This window comes from Atractosteus spatula, chromosome 10 (assembly GCF_055471065.1).
Source record: "Atractosteus spatula isolate fAtrSpa1 chromosome 10, fAtrSpa1.hap1, whole genome shotgun sequence".
Lineage (NCBI taxonomy): Eukaryota > Metazoa > Chordata > Actinopteri > Semionotiformes > Lepisosteidae > Atractosteus > Atractosteus spatula.
Window position 1 is genome coordinate 10,614,668 of NC_142715.1, and position 22,416 is coordinate 10,637,083.

General features: G+C 40.8%; 4 non-coding genes across 4 annotated transcripts; 3 read left to right on the forward strand and 1 right to left on the reverse strand.

The window, feature by feature from the left end:
- Positions 1-3,479: 3,479 nt before the first annotated feature.
- Positions 3,480-3,573, reverse strand: trnai-uau (transfer RNA isoleucine (anticodon UAU)). The gene is made up of 2 exons: positions 3,536-3,573; positions 3,480-3,515 (listed from the first exon to the last, which is right to left on the reverse strand). It is a non-coding gene; the product is annotated as a tRNA-Ile (tRNA).
- Positions 3,574-9,374: 5,801 nt separating this feature from the next.
- trnaa-cgc (transfer RNA alanine (anticodon CGC)) lies at positions 9,375-9,446 on the forward strand. The gene has a single exon. It is a non-coding gene; the product is annotated as a tRNA-Ala (tRNA).
- A 1,327-nt stretch (positions 9,447-10,773) lies between these two features.
- Positions 10,774-10,846, forward strand: trnak-uuu (transfer RNA lysine (anticodon UUU)). The gene has a single exon. It is a non-coding gene; the product is annotated as a tRNA-Lys (tRNA).
- A 2,544-nt stretch (positions 10,847-13,390) lies between these two features.
- Positions 13,391-13,462, forward strand: trnat-cgu (transfer RNA threonine (anticodon CGU)). Its single transcript has one exon. It is a non-coding gene; the product is annotated as a tRNA-Thr (tRNA).
- Positions 13,463-22,416: the final 8,954 nt, after the last annotated feature.

The following is a 22,416-nucleotide window of genomic DNA, read 5'->3' on the forward strand; positions in this document are numbered from 1 at the left end:
TGATCATACACCTATAGAAATATTACTGCTGTAGTACAGGATCGAACAAACGAAACAAAAGCACACCAAGTTTAAAAAGGTCAAAATGTGTCAAAGCCCTTCCTCGAGGAGGATGGGGTTCAAACCTATTTGCGCAGAGTATAATGTATTAAGAGGTTATTGCCTTAACCACTAGGCCACCGCCGTCCACACTTTATCCTCCTCCAGAGATGAGTTGGCTTCTTTCCCCATACTCAAGGGTAATTTTCCTCTTCCACCTACAATTTCAACATTTACCTTGGGAGATGTAAAACCACAGAGCCTGTGCTGCGCTTCAGTGCCGGCTGTAGTGGACATAAAAAGCAAATTGAGCTCCTTGGACATAAGCCATTTCTCGTCACTTGCTCAGCGAGCAGGCTCAGCGCACACTGAATGCAGGTGTCTCAGAGCAATTGAGATGTGTCCAAGTGGCTGTAAAAGGGATATTTGATGCCAGTGCCGTGGCTTAGTTCTCCGACAGCAGGCGAAGCGGCGCGCCGGTTGGAGTATTCTCGGTCGCATTTACTGGGAACGTCATAGCAGCGTCAGCTCAAACCACCAAATGGAGACAGGCGTGCCAACAAGCTGACCCTGCTGATTCGGGATTAATAGTAGGGTGAGAGAATGCTGTGGCTTAGTTGGTTAAAGCACCTGCCTAGTAAACAGAAGACCATGGGTTTGAATCCCACTGGTGCCTGTCTTGCCGCACAGTTTATCATTATGGACAGCAACATGCTTCTACATTAAATTTAATGGAAGTGTTCATTTAATTTTTGGAACAACTTATTTTTAAAAAAATCCATACAAATTGCGAAAGATAAAATACTCATCTGTTTTGTCAGTGCAGAGGAATTACTGCCAGCTGGCAAGGAAACGAAAACGATATTTTTGTCTTTAGCCAAAAACCTGTGAATGTAGAAAAAAGGTGACGTGCGTTAGTTTCTATGGCACAGTCAGTCAGCGTATCCTTCAGTTAAACATAACATTGGTAAATCAAAAGTCCTCAGAGACGCATTTCAAATTAATCCGACCTCAACACCGTCTCCCCTAAATGTGATGGGGTTTCTTTGGATGTCCTTAAGCATCCTGATAGTTACACAGATTTCAAACTTTTGGCACAAGTCAAACTACAAGAAGTTACTAATTGAGCGCCTAAGTCAATATCACCGGGAATGTGACTATGTAAACTTAAATAGTATTCAAAATATTGCAATTTTGTTGTAGTTTAAAAAGATACTTTAGCTGGGGATCCTCAAATGATGAGGGTAGAAAAGAGAACTATTCGACGCCATCAGGAGTGCTTAATGTGTGATAAAAGTGTTTTTTAATCACAAAGTGAAAATAGTGAATTTGTCTTTCACTTAGGCGTTCATCAAAAGCTCGTTAAACAATGAAGGAGAGGCTCCTGTTCCGAATTCTCTTCGTGTCTCATTGTCTTGCTTTGATTTTTAAAATGTACACTGTTGGCTATTCACTCTTCCTAACACGATTAAAGAGCCGAGTTTAGTTCAGAGGTAAAGCATCTCATGCATCGTATGAAGCTCTGTTTTCTATCACCAGCGTCTCCACTCTGGATTTCTTTTTAAGCGCGATATCTTTTCTGTGATTTCTTTCGTTTGAATTCCCTCATGTGTGAATTTCAGCGCGACACATAAACTCATTTGTTTTAAAGAGATGCAATTTTTAAAACAGACAAAATGAAAGACTTATTAACTAAATACACATAGAAAACCTGCACCTAATTGAGAAAATTTGGACTGGGGCGATGTATTATTGTAGCAGCGCAGGCTCACAGTGGTGCACTTGAGGAAAGCGGTACAAGGGCCAGTGACGCATTGGATAATGCATCTGATTACGGATCAGGAGACTGTAGGATTGTAATGCTCTTAAACCCAGTACCATAACCGCAGTGTGTTCAGTCCTACACAACCTTTCTATCGACTGAATAAGCCTCCTGTTCCATATCCATCTTCTTTCCTGCACATTCCGGCTATTTCACCACCGTTATTGTTGGACCACAGTCACAGATACGTAAGGGACACTATTCCGAAGAACTGTCTTAAATAAATAAGATTGCAAAAGGTAACAATAAGGGTTTCTTAACGTAACCTTACATTTGGCCGTACAATACAATTTCTGTACCCTCAAGTTAAAAAAAAATCGTACTGCTTTCTCCTGAGAAGTGTAGTGTAGTGTCAAATACAAGTGTAGTGTCAAATCACAATAAATAATACATCAAATATACTAAATTAACACCCAGATATGACAGATGTAACAACACACAGCCATGACAGAACACATTGAAGACTTAAGCCCTTTAAATTTGTATTTCCTTAATTTCCATTCTCTTCCCTCCCCAGGATAACTGAAAACTAACTATAATAAAGGCTATATATGCATTACTTGTAATACAGCTACTAATAAAGATATACATGGAACTTGATTATTAGTAAATAACACTTTTATTAATAAAAATGAGTATTGATAACATTCATTGTCAATACTTGTGGTATCTGGAAAGCAATTTTAGTTAAATATAATAATAATTTTCAAGCAAGTGGTGCAAAAGCTTGTTACTTAATGAGTACATTATTTCCATTACATTCAAGACAGTTCTAATGTGATCAATTGTTCTGCTTAGTCTGCTACTGAGTTGCTTAAAACCTATGAAGAGGTGGTTTAAGCTAGACTCCTAATGCAGTAACATCTAATGGGCAGCAGCTGTTATTTTAGGTTTGTTGCAATTGAGAACAGGTTTAGTACAGAGCTGCTGACAAATTTCAGCGGAGTTTATTGCAATTGACCCATTGTAGCTACCAATCAACAGCATGGAAAAACAGACTTCACTTGTGCCTTTTAAAAAAATGGAAACAGAGTAGTAGTTTATGTGGTAATTTCAGGTACAATGTAAGAACTAAAGTTAACTAGTCCCACAGTAATGCGTGGGGTCCTGTCAATAGAAAAAAAAAATTGTTGTAACCCGAAAACACAACAAACACAAAACGTGAAGTCTTCCAGGAACCTAGGTAAATCCCTGTAGTAGTCTAACAACTATGAAAAAAAAAACAAATGCAACAACTTCAAAAGAAAAAGAAAACAAAACATTAAAAACAAATCTGGGGAACAACAAAAACACAAAAGCACAAACACAAAAGAGTCTAATGCGAGAGCTTTTTCAAGTCTTCAGTGCTCCTCTCGTCATATTTGTGTACAGGTCAGCTGGAGGTACACAGCTGATGGTAATTTAAGTAGGGAGCTGCGTCAGCATGCATGGGCTTCAAAGGAAAAAGTCAAGGTTTATTCCATGCTGAAAAGAGAAGGAAACACAATGTTTTAGCTGTGGAGCCTTATTTGATTATGACTCGAAGTAAACCTTTACTTCTTCGTTTGATGTTAATTTATCTCCATCAGATACCTAAGATTATCTCAACTCGAAAGTTGCTTTCAGTAGCTAAAGATACTGCTCCCGGTGAGGCTCGAACTCACAACCTCGGCATGACTCCGCTGTGCACTGCTGTATAAGTACCGCGCGCTGACCGATTGCGCCACTAGAGCTGGGCAAGTTGTGATCCTTATACAGACTGACCCTGCAGAAACACAGGGTGAAAACAGTTTCGGTTGTGGAACCATCTATACATGGGGAACACTAAAATAGCAAGGAAAATACAAGAAAAGAAACTGAAAGAATTGTGCTAACAGCAAAGGGGGACGGACAAGTAAATCAGCCTGGCAGATTATTTGTATCGACATTTTTTGAGTCAATCAGCAAACAGATTTCTCTTCATGTGCCTTAAACTGTGCAGTTTGTATTTTCGTTGTAGATAGGTTTCTTCAGAAGTCCAATAAAGTGACAATAATGGAGAACTAGCTGACGCACCCCGTCGTGAAGACCCTCTGTAAGGTGATTACACGTTTCATTTTCAAGTCTCCTCCTTTACACGCAATTGCAGCCCCGACACTGAGAGAACATGAGAAATGGCTTCAATTTCAATGTGAAGCGCAGTACAGGCTCGATGGCTTCACATCTCCCATCAATCAAATAAAATTGCAGTATAGCGCTCTAAATATGACTCTGAAGTACTGGGAAAGATGATTATTTTGAGCGTGCCTCCCAGGGTCTGCTACGAGGCTGAAGTTGGCTTCTTATTCGCCAGCTTCTTATGCGTGTTTTTCGTTCCACCTTATATGTTGCTGCTGTGATGTTATGTCGCCTTTCGCCTGTAGATGGCTCTCGTCGATCAGTACTAATCAGGCTGGAATACTGTAGACATCTTCAGTGAAAGGGAATATCCAAATAAATAGCGGCTGTCCAAATTATATTTTTGTATGGAATATATTTCAGAAAATCGCAAACCAATTTTAAAAACTCACCAGAACACGGACTTACACTGGGAAAGGGTGATTGCACTTTCTGCTTATTGCTACGGCCTTCCCCCCGATTATGAAAATGTCTCACAGTACTGACACCGACGTGTGAAAGACAATGTAACAAATCCTGAAGTACAAAAAATTTTAATGCACCAGTTTTTTTTAAATATGACCCTCTGATCTTGGCATGTCAGAATACATTGGGAAAAAGTATGGCACGAATTGCAATGGCACACATTGTTGAGAATATCACTGACCATGCCGATATTTGCAGGGGATACGAATGTTTTGCACATGTTAAACTACAACACGTAAAAATTGAGCTCCTTAGTCAATATCACCGGGAATGTCCAATAATGACAAACATCAGTAGCTTCAAAGAAACTTAGACTCGCACATGGAGTTTTATCTTTGAATGGAGGGTGGGAGAGTTCATTTATACTCTCTTTGCTCATTAGCTAAATTATTTTAAAAATATGACACAGATTTGTTCGAGAAACTTGTAATCGCCTTAAAGAGAGTCTTCTTGAAGATGTGCACCATCTAGCTCTCCACTGTCAATTGACAGGACTTTAGAAGAAACTGTTCTCATACAACCAACATACAAATTACACATCTTAAGTCACATGAAGAGAAATCCTTGTACTAAATAACATAAAACTGTCGCTGCAAATTATCACCAAGCTGTTTTATGTGTCTGACCACCTCTTTCCTACTTTGCAGAGAGCACAATTATTTCTGTTTCTTCGTCGCTATTTTACTGTCTCTCTCCCCCACGTGGAGATGGATCCACAGCAGAAACTTTTGGTCCGTTCCTGTTACTCTGTCCGATTGAAAGAGCTGTGTTAAAGGCACTCCCATCTCTGCAGGAAAGTTATTGCTGCTCTCAACACAATATACTGCAGCCAAATGTGATAGCGATACTGTCACTGCCTGTGGGCCACGTGTTCCTGCTGTCAGCCTATTATGTCATGTCCATCCATACCCAGAAACATTACTGCTGTAGCACAAGAGTTATATAGGCGCAGTCAATAGAGCATGAATCTCTTAATCTCAGAACTGTGGGTTCAGCCCCCACATTGGGTCCCTCTGTGTCAATTTGATCCCCCCAAACCTCCTAGCATGACCTGATGGCGTAACAGTGATACCCAGTACCCAGCGTAATTCAGCTTTCTTTCCACTTGATTCAGATTTTGATCTGAAATCATCGGCCAAACAAGAGTTTGTCTAAATCGAGGGAGATCTGCTCACAAGCAAGTATCAAACACTTCAGCATTTTCTGTTCGAATACCACACTTTGTCAAAACACTTCCGCTTCTTAAGCTAATAAGTAATGGTTTTTGAGCACGCATTGTATTGTTAATGCTTATATTAAAAAAGCATAAATTCACATAATGGAATTTGGACTGAACAAAGTAGTCCAGCCCCTTTACAACATTACATACCCACTGATTAAAGCTTAAAACTACAGCAGCAGGAGTAACAATAATGGCAACAACATGTTTGGAGTTCGGCATTTCATTTATTTTGCGGAAACATCGTATCGGAATGAACTGCCCGAGATAAAAGAGTAATTGCGGCTTCAAATCGTTTTTACAGAGCATTGCGTTGTTCTGTTCATACTGACTATACGCTTTAAATTTGTCATTTACTGCAAGCGTTGCTTTTCCAGGCTTTTCGGAAATTCCTCGCATTTGAGCCAGCACTAAAATATTTCATTCCCGTCGCTGAATACATCGTGGAAACGGTATTTGCAACGGAATGCTGTCACACATGAAACCTTTTTGTTATTCGGTTTGAAGTTTGAAAATGAAAATAAAACGGGGGTCACTTCATAGGCTTGAAAGAAGTCCAAGCAGCATAAAAACCCGCGAATTCTCACAAAGGCTGCACCTTTCTTCTGCTGCTTTTATAAATCAGCCTTAAACATTTGAATGCATACCTTACTGCTGCTAATCACATTCACGTGTTTACGAAGCTTTTTTCTGTCCGTTATGTTTTTGCTAAGTAGATTCTCCGTTTTCCTCGTACTGTGATTGTCAGCGAGCACAACAAGACTGAAACAGTGTAAAGGCAGGTAAAAAAGACAGGGTAAAACGCCTGACTGTCGGGAGTGGGATTTGAACCCGTGCCTCTATTTGGACAGCGAAACACAAAGCTTAAAAGACACGAAGCTGTGAATTCGCTGTTTTAAACCGCACGACTATCCTGAAGAAATGGGTGCTGATTGTACCAGTGGCATCCGATTTTCAGTAACTTTAGGACGATTGATACGACTGGACGAACAAAATTTGTGGCGTTTAGCATGACATGGAAAACGGTACCGGAGCATTCGGGTCCGGACTACCAGACTCAGAAACAGTTTTTACCCCCGCACTATCAAACTATTAAACTCCCAGCCTCTCTCACTCTCACCTATGATCTGAACCTCACAGTGCCTTCTTTCTTACCAAAAACCCAAACACACATTGAAAATCTACCTCTACCATACATGTCAAAAGCTCACTCCCCATAATTTCTATCCCTTTATTTCATTCTTTTGATGCATGTTTTTGCACATCACCTGTTACCTTTTTGTTGTTTTGCACACTGCCTGTTGTTGTTTTTTGCACATCGGCTGTTGTCTCTGTCTTTCTTTTGTATTACAATTGTATTGTTGTTGTGTTGTTGTTTTTTTTTGTACTACTTATGTCCGAGAGCTAGCTAAATAGCATTTCGTTATACCATATACCTGTGTATAAGTATAATGACAATAAACTTGAACTTGACATAGTCTTGCAGGCAGTATATTATTTTATCGTTTACTCGTTTAAAAAAACACGGTCTTCTCGTTCCTAAGTCAGTTATTTAGTGCTTTCGAATGTTACTTCTAACCTGGACTGACAGCTCACCCGATCTGTTTGTGATCAGACCATGGAGTGCGGGGCTGTACCAAGCGCACGTTCCTTCCCAATGCTGAGGTGATCATTTGGAAGATGGGTGTGAAGAGAGACAAGCTTTGTCGACTAAAAAACAATGCAGGATATGCAAGAATATTAATCACTGGCGACAGTTACGTTCTCTTACTATTGAGACTCCTACATTGCGAGTTTTTTGAAGACTTTGAAACTAAAGGAAAGCCGAGACAAATAAACCAGGCACAGGTGGGGTTTTAACCCAAGATCTTTGATTTACGAGACCGACGCCTTACCACTTGGCCACCGCGCCTTCGAGCAAACATGGGAATAATGTTGTTCAAATTATTTTTTCTGAATCTGGTTTACATCGCCTGGAGGCAGCAACAACAATAAAAGGGATACTTAACAAGGAGATACGCTGTAGCAGTGTCACTCCAACAGATGCTCCTGAAGAGACTGGAGGTTTAAGCCAACTCCTTAGAGCGCTTGGCCGCGTTGCTCTCAACAGCGGCTCTTCAGCTCTTGTTGTTTGACCTAGTGGTTTTATAACGCGTGGAAACGGCCGCAACTTCATTTTCTGAGATGCTTTCTCTCACGTGGTGAAATCTCGACCTCTTTGGCATCTCTGGCTATAGTTCTTCTGTAGAGCAGGCTTTCACACCTCTGCTTATAGTGCCCTTGAAGTCATTTTATTTTTACAGGAAGACGCATTCCCTAACGATCTCTCCTGTTTTAGAAATGCTTTATAAGGCGTGTTTGATTCAACGGACAAACAGTATACTAACTGTACAATGCAGATCTATGCGGCATTCGTACTGGATTTTAGTGTGATTCTGAAATACTTCTTGCAAAGGTATTCAGACTTTCTAGAACCTATAATACAACCACAGACCTGAAACTCCCTAGCTTCCAATCTCTGATGTTGCTGTCCTTAAACTCGGACGTGATGTTCTGCAGACGTGCAGTGTCCCTTTACTCTCATTGTTTTCAAAACGACCTCCGTTGTCGGGCGCAGTTGAAGTGGAACTGGCCTGACTGCACAGGAATGTACGGAATGATAAAATGTTTCTACGGCTCAAAATGTCCCTTTAGACCCTCGTCATGTCTCTGTGAGGAACGGGCAGGTAGAGAGGTTTAACAGATGCTCATGATGTTTCACACGGGGTGTTACCTGTTGTAGTGTTTCAAAAGATGTGTTAGCGGACCACAGATTATCTTGAAAAGATTTGGGTTTGTACTGGCTGGGATTCAAACCCGACTCAATTATTTGGAAGGCGCCTGTACCACCAACGCACTTCCGAGAAGCACCTGCAAATTATCACAATCCTCTCTCTCACCTACAAAGTTATGGAGACACAGACGTCCAATGAAAACTAATTTTATTCACTCAAGGCTACACTCTTTTGTTGTGATGTCATTTTAATTAATATTAGCTTTGATAAGGTATCGTTTTTGCCTCTTAAAGTTAAAGTCTGCTCCTTTCTTCCTGGTATAGAAATAACATGTTCCGTCTTTGTTTAAAAACACCACTAAAAGTAAATTATTCAGCTCTAACGCCGTTGTGCATTGACAAGACATCTCAAAAGGACTTATCAAATAAGAACACGATCCTTCCGGTTACCATTCCTGTGGTTGGGGCGTTGTTTCACCCTTTTATGTTCTTCTACAATATTTGCAGACAGGGCTTTATCACTCGGGTTGTACAGAACAAGTGTGCATCGGTCCATGAAAATCATCAGTAGTGCTGTTTTTCTATGCATAGTTTAATCAAGAGCACTTAAAAGATGCAAAAAGCTTTCAAATAAAACAGAATTAAAAGACAGTCGAGTAAGTTGGTAGAAAAAAAGCACTCCCCCGTCTGGGAATTAACCACCGTCGCACGTGTGACTGAATACAAAAATAGTAGATTAATTTGTGCCTCTTGAAGCTTCAATGTGATTATTTTTCCTTCCTTATTTCTTCATTCCCATGAATTTACTCTGTAGTAGAGGAAACGCGAAAGTGGGAAACTGCATGCATTCTTCGTGAGTGATGGATTGTGATCAGTGAGCATCTGCACATGCCTAAGTCTCTTCCATTTCCCTTCGCATCGGGGATGTAGCTCAGTGGTAGAGCGCATGCTTCGCATGTATGAGGTCCCGGGTTCAATCCCTGGCATCTCCAGGTGCTTTATATTACACTACTCACGTCGCAGTCTTCTGTTGAGTGAGAACTCTTTGCTCGTGTTCAGAGAGAGCCAGGTTTACACAATTAAATGCAGGCACACTCGACGTGCTGCAGAGTTGCGCTGCTGTTTTAAATGTACCTCATTTAGTTCTGTTAAATCCTAAATTATTTGAACTAATAATTTAGCTCAAATTCAGGAAATCCAGAGATTGCTTCACACTTGTCGTGGCTGTTGCAGAAAACACCTGTTGAATCTCACCCGGGATTTCTTGAGAGATCATTCATCGAGCGAATCCTCCTTCTGAACTCCTCACTAAACTGAAAGCTTCACGAACTTCTCACTACGTGTCCTGTACTGTTACAAGTGCTCTCGTGTAGATGTGAAGCACAGCCACAAACACGCTTTGAACTTTTTCCGTTAAGCAAAATGCAAAAGAGCATGACAAGTATTGATTGTATAAAATATCCATGGCACAACTCGAGAAAGTACTGAAGGACTACACATCGACTTTTGATGATTACAAGAGATTCAAGAAACACAACGGTCCGCACCTGGGTTTGGATCCTGAACGCTAGAGTTAAAAGAACATAAGCGACGGATATGACCTATAAACTCTCTTAATTGTCTTATAGTTTATGAAATAAAACACTTTCTTAATAATTTCTAACTGTTGATAGACGATTTATTGAATTTTAACAAAATCACAATTGCAAACTTTTTCGGTTAAACTGTTATTCACATACTCTAACGTAGATAAACGTTAGTGTCTTCCGGTGTGTGAGCCAATTTCTCCCAAAAATATTTGTTAGTCTGTCGGGAGGCTGTGCAAGGTGTTAAGAAATAGAATTTCTAAAAGACTTTAGAATTTCTAAGCTTAACATCAAGGCAGAAAAAATGCTGTTTTCTCTACAGAAATGCTCTTTAGATTTCAGCACTGTTGCAACTCCCTTTATAAAGGGTGTGCACACATATACAACCAAGGCATTGAAAGTTTTTTTTTAATTATTGTTCCAAAAAATGTTCCATTTGTTTTCTTTTTAATGTTGTTGATTAAAAGATTTTATTAAATGTGAAAAAAATCTGAATGTGAAAAAAGGTCAAAATGCTATTGAAAAAAAACAGTAATGTGAGGAAAGATGGATTGTGGGAGCCCCTTAACTACCCATGTCATGCTGTATTTCTCACTCATTCTACTGGGAGTGGTGCCGTCGCTTCTGGATAAAGTCTGTCAGTGGTCATCCCAGACGGGTCAGGTATGACTGCTCTTCGGCACAAGAGACACGTGACTTGCGAGGATCCCGACAGTGTCGACTTTCGTTCAGAGCCCGGATAGCTCAGTCGGTAGAGCATCAGACTTTTAATCTGAGGGCCCAGGGTTCAAGTCCCTGTTCGGGCGGTTGTGCCGTTCTTAAGTCTCATGTGAATCTCATTCTAAGTAGTCTTTTATCTTTCACTCTTCTAGCTGTACTGTGGTTATTTTAAATGTCCATTACTTGTATTTACTGTAGTGTATTTAGTGTTTCATTTCACAAACCGAAAATGTTCAATAGATCTTGTCACTCTACTCCACGTAATCATCTAAATTAAATCACAGTAGAGTACAGAACACGCAGTGAGGAGCTCACACAGTGAGTACTCTTGAATACGACGAGAGGAAAGGCACACTGCACATCTGCAGAACATCACGTCCGAGTTTACAGCGACAGCAGAGGTTAGAAGCGAAGTAGTTTTTTATTACTCGCTCGCTGAACGATCTCTCAAGAAACCTCGGTTGAGATTTAACGGGTGTCTAACGATCACGTTCAAAAAGGTGACGATAAGTTTTTTTTTAATTAGGTAGCCTTAATGGCAACACAGTGTGAGTAATCTTAAAGCAGCTGCAGATGGAGTAGCCGTAATGGCAACACAGTGCTTTGAGTTCGGCTTTTCTTATTTCTTCTGCAGAACCAGTGGTATCGGAATTTACTGATCCGTATAAGAAGCGCTTTCGGTTTCTGATCATTTTTATTGAGCGCTGCTCTAAACTTTACATTTGCTCGGGCTAGTTTTCTCCATGAAAAAAAGACATATCCCTAATTACATGATTTTTCATTTCATGATTTTTCTTATCAACGAGTAGAAATAAAATATATACTTCATTATAAGTACCACAGGCAAGATGGCTGGTGGTCTAAGGCGTTGCGTTCAGGTCGCAGTTACCCCTGGAGACGTTTGTTAAAATCTCACTTCTAATAAAGAGGTCTTTCTCGTTAGAGTAGAAACGATAGAAGCCTTAAGCGGGGAAAAATATCACAACATCTCGCATTTCACGTGTTCAATGTTAACTGTCTCAGTGGTTGCCTCGGTGATTGATGGCTCTTCTCCCTCGCAGGGTGACGGCAAACTTCGTCAGAGAGGGAGTCTCCCACGCACGGCTTTTCTTTATCAAGAGCTGAGACAACAGAAACAGACTTCAAACTGACATGAATTACTTCTTGGGCGTTTATGATCGTCTTTAAAACCTGAGAGCAGGTGAAAAAGTCTTTGGAAATGAGGAAATGACTGCTGACAGTAAACAGAGATGACGCTCAGCTGCAGATAAGCGCTCCTGGTTAGTATAGTGCTGAGTACCCCCGCTTGTTGCGCGGGAGACCGAGGTACGTTTCTATGACAGGGCGCTGGTGTAATTTTTTAACAACCTGACTTCACTTAAAAAGTGTGTACTGTGTACTACGTTTCGGACTAGTTACTGCGGTAGAATATGGAGATCATCTCCAGCTTTGAGCTCAACTGCAACAAGAAGTCATGCTAAATGTAGTATAGTGAGTAGAAATCGCGAGACAACAGAACGAGAGAGTAGAAGGCGGGGATATATGGTGTAAGGGCGTGATCTGTGTAGTTAATAAAGTAGTTAAAATAATATAAAAACGTCTCTTTATTAAAATACACATTTATGGCGACGAGAGATGAGTGCTTGACGGACTCAAAGCGAGCAGAACACTGCAGATTTTAGTTCCCTTGCTGGTAGAAACGAACTTTTGAATTTTCGGACTTTTCGTTTAGCTTGTGCCATGGAAGATATGGCAGCCGCGCCGAGAAGCTTTGCTTATGCCCAGCTTTTTCCACCGCTTCCACTGAACCTCGGAGCTCCAGATTTGTATACGGAATACAAGATATGGATGGAGTCGTACAGATTTTTTTTAAACAGCCAGTGGATATACAGAAGCTCAGGATGCCGTGAGACGTGCTACATTACTGCACTGTATCGGGGCTCCCGTGCAGCGGATTTTCGCCAACCTCCCTGGAGAAAAAGGTACATATGAACAGACTGTAGCTGCCTTAGACGCGTACTTTACACCGCGGAGAAATGTGGTTTTGGAACGGCATAAATTTAGGCAGAGAACTTAGTCTCAGGACGAATCTGTTGATGCTTTTGTGACTGCACTAAGAGGACTGGCTAAATCTTGTGACTTTGGAGTATTGGAAACTGACATGTTAAGAGATCAACTTGTGGAAAATGTGCACATAAGAGACTATAAATTGCTGCAGGAGGAAGGGCTGACTTTAGAAAGAGCTCTTACAGTCGCTAGATTCATGAAGCAGCTCAAGCAGAATCAAGAATGCTTTCTGACCACAGTGACACTGAACGGGACGCTCGCTCAAACTTTACAAATAAAAGCCGAGCAGCAGGACGCAGTCATGCTAGAGAAATAGAAGAACAGGGGACGGCTGACATTACATGTTACAGGTGCGGACTAACAACGCACAAAGCAGATAAATGCGGAGCGTGAACAGCAAAATGTCTACACTGTAGGAAAACAGGACATTATGCACGTCTGCAGAACATCACGTCCGAGTTTAAGGACAAGTATCCCTTTTATTGTTGTTGCTGCCTCCAGGCGATGTAAACCATATTCAGAAAAAACTAATTTGAACAACATTATTCCCTTGTTTCCTTGAAGGCGCGGTGGCCAAGTGGTAAGGCGTCGGTCTCGTAAACCGAAGATCGTGGGTTCAAACCCCACCTGTGCCTGTTTCATCTGTCACTGCTTTCCTTTAGTTTCAAAGTCTTAAAAAAACTCGCAATGTAGGGGTCTCAATAGTAAGAGAACATAACTGTCGCCAGTGATTGGTATTCTTGCATATCCTACATTGTTTTTTAGTCGACAAAGCTTTTCTCTCTTCACACCCATCTTCCGAATGATCGCCTCAGCATTGGGAAGGAACGTGCGCTTGGTACAGCCCCCCACTCCATGGTCTGATCACAAACAGATCGGGTGAGCTGTCAGTCCAGGTTGGAAGTAACGTTCGAAAGCACAAAAATTCTGACTTAGATACGAGAAGACCGTGTTTTTTTAAACGATAAAATAATATACTGCCTGCAAGACTATGTCAAGTTCAAGTTTATTGTCATTATACTCATACACAGGTATATGGTATAACGAAATGCTATTTAGCTAGCTCTCGGACATAAGTAGTACAAAGAAAAAAACACAACAATACAATTGTATAACAAAAGAAAGACAGAGACAACAGCCGATGTGCAAAAAACAACAACAGGCAGTGTGCATAACAACAAAAAGGTAACAGGTGATGTGCAAAAACATGCATCAAAAGAATGAAATAAAGGGATAGAAATAATGGGGAGTGAGCTTTTGACATGTATGGTAGAGGTAGATTCAATGTGTGTTTGGGTTTTTGGTAAGAAAGAAGGCACTGTGAGGTTCAGATCATAGGTGAGAGGTGAGGTGAGAGTGAGAGAGGCTGGGAGTTTAATAGTTTGATAGTGCGGGGGTAAAAACTGTTTCTGAGTCTGGTACTCCAGACCCGAATGCTCCGGTACCGTTTTCCATGTCATGCTAAACGCCACAAATTGTGTTCGTCCAGTCGTATCAATCGTCCTAAAGTTACAGAAAATCGGATGCAACTGGTATAGTCAGCACCCATTTCTTCAAGATAGTGGAGCGGTTTAAAACAGCAAATTTACGGTTTTGTGTCTTTTAATCTTTGTGTTCCGCTCTCCAAATAGAGGCACGGGTTCAAATCCCACTCCCGACATTCAGGCGTTTTACCTTGTCTTTTTTACCTGCCTTTACACTATTTCAGTCTTGTTGTGCTCGCTGACAATCACAGTACAAGGAAAACGGAGAAACCGCTTTGGAAAAACATAACGGACAGAAAAAAGCTTCGTAAGCACGTGAATGTGATTAGCAGCAGTAAGGTATGCATTCAAATGTTTAAGGCAGATTTATAAAAGCAGCAGAAGAAAGGTGCAGCACAATGCAATTTGTGAGAGTTCGCTGGTTTTTATGCTGCTTGGATTTCTTTCAAGCCTATGAAGTGACCCCCGTTTTATTTTCATTTTCAAACTTCAGAACCGAATAACAAAAAGATTTCATGTGTGACAGCATTCCGTTGCAAATACCGTTTCCACGATGTATTCAGCGACGGGAATGAATTATTTTATTTAGTGCTGGCTCAAATGCGAGGAATTTCAGAAAAACCTGGAAAAGCAACGCTTGCAGTAAATGACAAATTTAAAGCGTGTAGTCAGCATGAACAGAACAACGCAATGCTCTGTAAAAACGATCTGAAGCCGCAATTGCTCTTTTATCTCGGGCAGTTCATTCCGATACGATGTTTCCGCAGTATAAATGAAATGCCGAACTCCAAACATGTTGTTGCCATTATTGTTACTCCTGCTGCTGTAGTTTTAAGCTTTAATCAGTGGGTATGTAATGTTGTAAAGGGGCTGGACTACTTTGTTCAGTCCAAATTCCATTATGTGAATTTATGCTTTTTTAATATAAGCATTAACAATACAATGCGTGCTCAAAAACCGTTACTTATTAGCTTAAGAAGCGGCAGTGTTTTGACAAAGTGTGGTATTCGAACAGAAAATGCTGAAGTGTTTAATACTTGCTTGTGAGCAGATCTCCCTCGATTTAGACAAACTCTTGTTCGGCCGATGATTTCAGATCAAAATCTGAATCAAGTGGAAAGAAAGCTGAATTACGCTGGGTACTGGGTATCACTGTTACGCCATCAGGTCATGCTAGGAGGATTGGGGGGATCAAATTGACACAGAGGGACCCAATGTGGGGGCTGAACCCACAGTTCTGAGATTAAGAGATTCTTGCTCTATGGACTGCGCCTATATAACTCTGGTGCTACAGCAGTAATGTTTCTGGGTGTGGATGAACATGACATAATAGACTGACAGCAGGAACACGTGACAGTATCGCTATATTTGGCTGCAGTATATTGTGTTGAGAGCAGCAATAACTTTCCTGCAGAGATGGGAGTGCCTTTAATACAACTCTTTCAATCAGACAGAGTAATAGGAACCGACCTCAAGTTTCGGCTGTGGATCCATCTGCACATGGGGGAAGAGACAGTAAAATAGCGACGAAGAAACAGAAAGAATTGTGCTCACTGCAAAATAGGAAAGAAAGAGGTGTTAGGACACGTAAAACAGCTTGGCGATAATTTGCAGCGACAGTTTTATGTTATTTAGTACAAAGATTTCTCTTCATGTTCCTTAAGATGTGTAATTTGTATGTTGGTTGTATGAGAACAGTTTATTCTAAAGTCCTGTCAATTAACAGTGGAGAGCTACCTGGTGCACGTCTTCAAGAAGACTCTTTTCAAGGTGATTACAAGTTTCTCGAACAAATCTGCGTCATATTTTTAAAATAGTTTAGCTAATGAGCAACGAGACTATAAATGAATTCTCCCACCCTCCATTCGAAGATAAAACTCCATGTGCGAGTCGAAGTTTCCTTGAAGCTACAGATGTTCGTCATTATTGGATATCCCCGGTGATATTGACTAAGGAGCTCAATTCTTACGTGCTGTAGTTCAACGTGCGCAAAACACTCATATCCCCTGCAAATATCGGCAAGGTCAGTGATATTCTCAACAATTTGTGCCATTGCAATTCGTGCAATTCGTGCCATACTTTTTCGCAATGTATTCTGACAAGCCAAGATCAGAGGGTCATATTTGAAAATTGGTGCATTAAAATGTCTTGTACTTCAGGATTTTGAAAGTCTATTACATTGTCTCTCACACCTCGGTGTCAGAATTGTGAGATGTTTTTATAATCAGGGGGGAGGGCCGTAGCAATAAGCAGAAAGCACAATCACCTTTTTCCCAGTGCAAGTCCATGTTATGGTGAGTTTTTAAAATTGGTTTGCGATTTTTTAAAATATATTCCATACAAAAATATAATTTGGACAGTCGCTATTTATTTGGATATTCCCTTTCACTGAGGATGTCTACAGTATTCCAGCCGAATTAGTACTGATCGAAGAGAGCCATCTACAGGCGAAAGGCGACATAACATCACCCTGTGTTTCTGCAGCGTCAGTCTGTATAAGGATCACAACTTGCCCAGCTCCAGTGGCGCAATCGGTCAGTGCGCGGTACTTATACAGCAGTGCATAGCGGAGTTATGCCGGGGTTGTGAATTCAAGCCTCACCTAGAGCAGTGTTTTCAGCTACTGAAAGCAACTGTCGAGTTTAGATACTCTTAGGTATTTGATGGAGATAAACTAACATCAAATGAACAAGTAAAGGTTTATTTTGAGTCACAATCAAAGAAGGCTCCACAGCTGAAACATTATGTTTCCTTCTCTTTTCAGCATGGAATAAACCTTGACTTTTCCTTTGAAGCCCATGCATGCTGACGCAGCTCCCTACTAAAATTACCATCAGCTGTGTACCTCCAACTGACCTGTACACAAATATATGAGAGAGGTCTACTGTGATGAGAGGAGCACTGAAGACTTGAAAAAGCTCTCGCATTAGATTCTGTGTTTTTGTTGTTCCCCAGATTTGTTTTTAATGTTCTTTTTCTTTTGAAGGTGTTGCGTTTGTTTTTTTTTCATAGTTGTTAGACTACTACAGGGATTTACATAGGTTCCTGAAAGATTCTCGTTTTGTGTTTGTTGTGTTTTCGGGTTACAACATTTTTTTTCTATTGATAGGACCCCACACATTACTATGGGAGTAGTTAACTTTAGTTCTTACATTGTACCTGAAATTACCACATAAACAACTACTCTGTTTCCATTTTTTTAAAAGGCACAAGTGAAGTTTGTTTTTCCTTGCTGCTGATTGGTAGCTACAATGGGTCAATTGCAATAAACTTATATACAATAAACTCCGCTGAAATTTGTCAGCAGCTCTGTACTAAACCTGTTCTCGATTGCAACAAACCTAAAATAACAGCTGCTGCCCATTAGATGTTACTGCATTAGGAGTCTAGCTTAAGCCACCTCTTCATAGGTTTTAAGCAACTCGGTAGCGGACTAAGCAGAACAATTGATCACATTAGAACTGTCTTGAATGTAATGGAAATAATGTACTCATTAATTAACAAGCTTATGCACCACTTGCTTGAAAATTATTATTATATTTAACTAAAATTGCTTTCCAGACACCACAAATATTCACAATGAATGTTATCATAACACATTTTTAGTAATACAAGTGTTATTTATTAATAATTAGGTTCCATGTATATCTTTATTAATAGCTGTATTACAAGTAATGCATATACAGTCTTTATTACAGTTAGTTTTCAGTTATCCTGGGTAGGGAAGAGAATGGAAATTAAGGAAATAAAAATTTAAAGGGCTTAAGTCTTCAATGTGTTCTGTCATAGCTGTGTGTTGTCACATCTGTCATATCTGGGTGTTAATTTAGTATATTTGATGTATTATTTATTGTGATTTGACACTACACTTGTATTTGACACTACACTTCTCAGGAGAAAGCAGTACAATTTTTTTTTATTTGAGGGTACAGAAATTGTATTGTATGGCCAGATGTAAGGTTACGTTAAGAAACCCTTATTGTTACCTTTTGCAACGTTATTTATTTAAGACGGTTCTTCAGAATAGTGTCCCTTACGTATCTGTGACTGTGGTCCAACAGTAACGGTGGTGAAATAGCTGGAATGTGTGGGAAGAAGATAGAGATGGAACAGGAGGTTTATTCAGTCAATAGAAAGGTTGTGTAGGACTGAACACACTGCGGTTATGGTACTGGGTTTAAGAGCATTACGATCCTACAGTCTCCTGATCCGTAATCAGATGCGTTATCCAATGCACCACTGGCCCTTGTACCGCATTCCTCAAGTGCACCACTGTGAGCTTGCGCCGCTACAATAATACATTGCCCCAGTCCAAATTTTCTCAATTAGGTGCAGGTTTTCTATGTGTATTTAGTTAATAAGTCTTTCATTTTGTCTGTTTTAAAAATTACATCTCTTTAAAACGCTGAAATTCACTGTAGCGGCGAGGCTTAATAATAAGGCAGAATTAAGTGTTTCTGAGCTTCCCAAATGAGGCCCCATTTCTCTGTTCAACTCTGTGGTGCAGCCACAGAGAGACCATTAGTGCAGGGTGATTTAAGGTCCTAGGACAGCTCCCAAAGGGGGATGCACTTAGCTAAGCCTGGCTGTCATGATCAATGGTCATCCATTGGCGCCTATCTGTCTAGGGAGTGCCAGATGGACATCTGGACTGCATTCCTAGGTGTCAGGAGTAAATGACTCATATCTCACCTTGATCAACCAATCAGGGACTGGTAGGGCTGAGTAACCCACGTGGAACTCTGATGCCCATGGAACTTTCAGCCAATCAACGAGCTGAAGTTCCTCCAGGTAAAAACGAGATTCAGTAAGATTCAGAAGGGATTCTGGAGAGGATTCTGTGGACTATTCTAAAGGGAATTCAAAGGAGAATTCCAGGGCAGGACGGCCCAGGAGCAGAAGGCTCCCAAGGGCAGGACATTCTCGCAGCGCGCCTCCTGACCATCCTGAGACTCAGCCCGGACAACCACAGAACGGCCAGTGTGTCCGAGTGCCAGAACTCTCCTTTGTTCTAAGAGTCTAGAGCGGAGGTTGCCAGAGAATAACCAGAGGATCCACCCGAGGTTAGCGCCAGCAGCAGGCCTCGTGAACAGGTCGGAACTGTGGACAGCTGAATCACTATTCAGAACTAGCTCTTCATCAGGACCGAACCGGTCCTCTTCCTGACTTGCTGGGACCCACAGTCATCTTTTCTCATGTGCGCAAACTTTGCTAGTTAAAGCCAACACTAACTAGCCGGTCAGTGAGCATCAGCAGCGCACCGTCGCAAGCCGCACAGCACAGCATGGCACACAGCCAGAGAGCGCGGATTGGACAGTAACAGCCTGCAACTGTTTCTTTGAGCCTGCAGGAGATATGAATCCCCAAAGAAATTGGATGAGTATTCAACTTCAATGCATTACAGCTCGAGAATTCAATTGTTATCCAAACCAGTTGATATCAATTTAATTCCTAAGAGTTATGTACTTGTTTTGAGTATCTAATGTAGAAGTTATAACCAAGTTCATTTACGAAACGGTCTAAATGAATGATATACTGATCGTATGTCCTCTTGATGTGTAACTCTTCGTAACTGAATGAATATATATCTTTTGTATTCTGATAACCCTCTCGATAAGATCTGTTAGGTTATGCATATTCTATGTATTAATAAATGTATCCTCGTGTATTAGTACCTGTGTGTGTGCGTTGTTTGAGTTATGTCGCATGGTTGGGTTCTAAAGACATCAAAAGAATCAACTTTGTGATTTACTGCTACAATTAATAATTGTCACATTAAATGACCAAACCCTACAGAACTGGTGCCTTCAGAGAGCCACAACGTTACATATTTGGCGTCCCTGAGCCGGTTTTCTCTTACATCACACATGAGGGAATTCAAACGAAAGAAATCACAGAAAAGATATCGCGCTTAAAAAGAAATCCAGAGTGGAGACGCTGGTGATAGAAAACAGAGCTTCATACGATGCATGAGATGCTTTACCTCTGAACTAAACTCGGCTCTTTAATCGTGTTAGGAAGACTGAATAGTCAACAGTGTACATTTTAAAAATCAAAGCAAGACAATGAGACACGAAGGGAATTCGGAACACAAACCTCTCCTTCATCGTTTAATGAGCTTTTGATGAACGTCTAAATGAAAGACAAATTCACTATTTTCACTTTGTGATTAAAAAAACACTTTTATCACACGTTAAGCATTCCTGATGGTGTCGAATGGTTCTCTTTTCTACCCTCATCATTTGAGAATCCCCAGCTAAAATATCTTTTTAAACTACAACAAAATTGCAATATTTTGAATACTATTTAAGTTTACATAGTCACATTCCAGGTGATATTGACTTAGGCGCTCAACTATTAACTTCTTGGAGTTTGACTTGTGCCAAAAGTTTGAAATCTCTGCAACTATCAGGATGCTTAAGGACATCCAAAGAAACCCCATCACATTTAGGGGAGACGGTATTGAGGTCAGATTAATTTGAAATGCGTCTGTGGGGACTTTTGATTTACCAACGTTATGTTTTACTGAAGGATACGATGACTGATTGTGCCATAGAAACTAACGCACGTCACCTTTTTTCTACATTCACAGGTTTTTGGCTAAAGACAAAAAAATCGTTTCATTTCTTGGCCAGCTGGCAGTAATTCCTCTGCACCGACAAGAAAGATGACTATTTTATCTTTTGCAATTTGTATGGATTTTTTAAAAAAAAGTTGTTCCAAAAATTAAATGAACACTTCCATTAAATTTAATGTAGAAGCATGTTGCCGTCCATAATGATAAACTGTGCAGCAAGACAGGAAGAATGGCACCACTAGGATTCAACCCAGGATCATCTGTTTACAAGGCAGGCGCTTTAACCACCTAAGCCACAGCACTCACTCATCCTAGTGTTAATCCCACATCAGCAGGGTCAGCTTGTCTGCACACCCGTCTCCATTTGGTGGTTTGAACCAAATCTTTGAGCTGACGTTGCCATTAAATGCGACCGAGAATACTCCAACGGGCGTGCCGCTACACCTGCCGTTGGAGAACTAAGCCACGGCACTGGCATCATATATATCCCTTTTACAGCCACTTGGACACATCTCAATTGCTCTGAGACACCTGCATTCAGTGTGCGCTGAGCCTGCTCGCTGAGCAAGTGACGAGAAATGGCTTATGTCCAAGGAGCTCAATATGCTTTTTATGTTCAACGGGGTGTCCAATAAGCCGGCACTGACACGCAGCACAGGCTCTGTGGTTTGACATCTCCCAAGGTAAATGTTGAAATTGTAGGTGGAAGAGGAAAATTACCCTCGTGTACGTGGAAGCAGGTGTGCCTGCATTAATACAGCTCCATCGAGCGGAAAAAGTAACACAAGAACTGCCTTAAATTAAACAGCAAGTTTCTGCGGCTGAAAACAGAAACTATTCCCTGTGATAAGTGAACTCACAACCTCAGCATAACTCCACTATAAAAGCACCACAACCTGACCAATTGCGCTACTGGAGCAGCACAGCACAGTAGCACATTTTCCTCAGTGCACTCAAACAGTGCTTCTTCCCTAGCCTACCAGCTTCAAGACTTTTTTAAATTGATCAAAGATTCATTGGAAAAGGTTTGTCGATGGGTCAGGTGGGAATCACACCCAGATTAACTGCTTGCAAGGCAGCTATGTTCATCATTATACCCAGGACTGGCGCCAGGGGAATGATCTGTAGGGAGGGGGGGGTCTGAAATCCTGAGGGGGGCAGTGATATTTCGGTTTAAACGGAGCCATTGCAACCATCCAAGTGAATTCTCGCAAGCATGCCACTGATTAGTATTTCATGTTAGAAGATAACGACAAGCAATCTGGTATTTAGTGATGGAGAACAGTTCCACGTTCATCAGAACTCACGTGATTATTTTTTCCTGGAGCATCAACCATATGTGTTCATTTTTGCAACAACATCAACGGTAACGAGGTTCTGAATCATTAAGAAATCATTGTAAAACCAACAGAAAGTACAAACTTCTATAACTACAGTCCTAGTTATATAACGATTGTAAGTATGAGGATAAACTACTGCAAGGCATTGGTCCACCTGAGCAAATAAGGTCATAATAATGTTGACACCC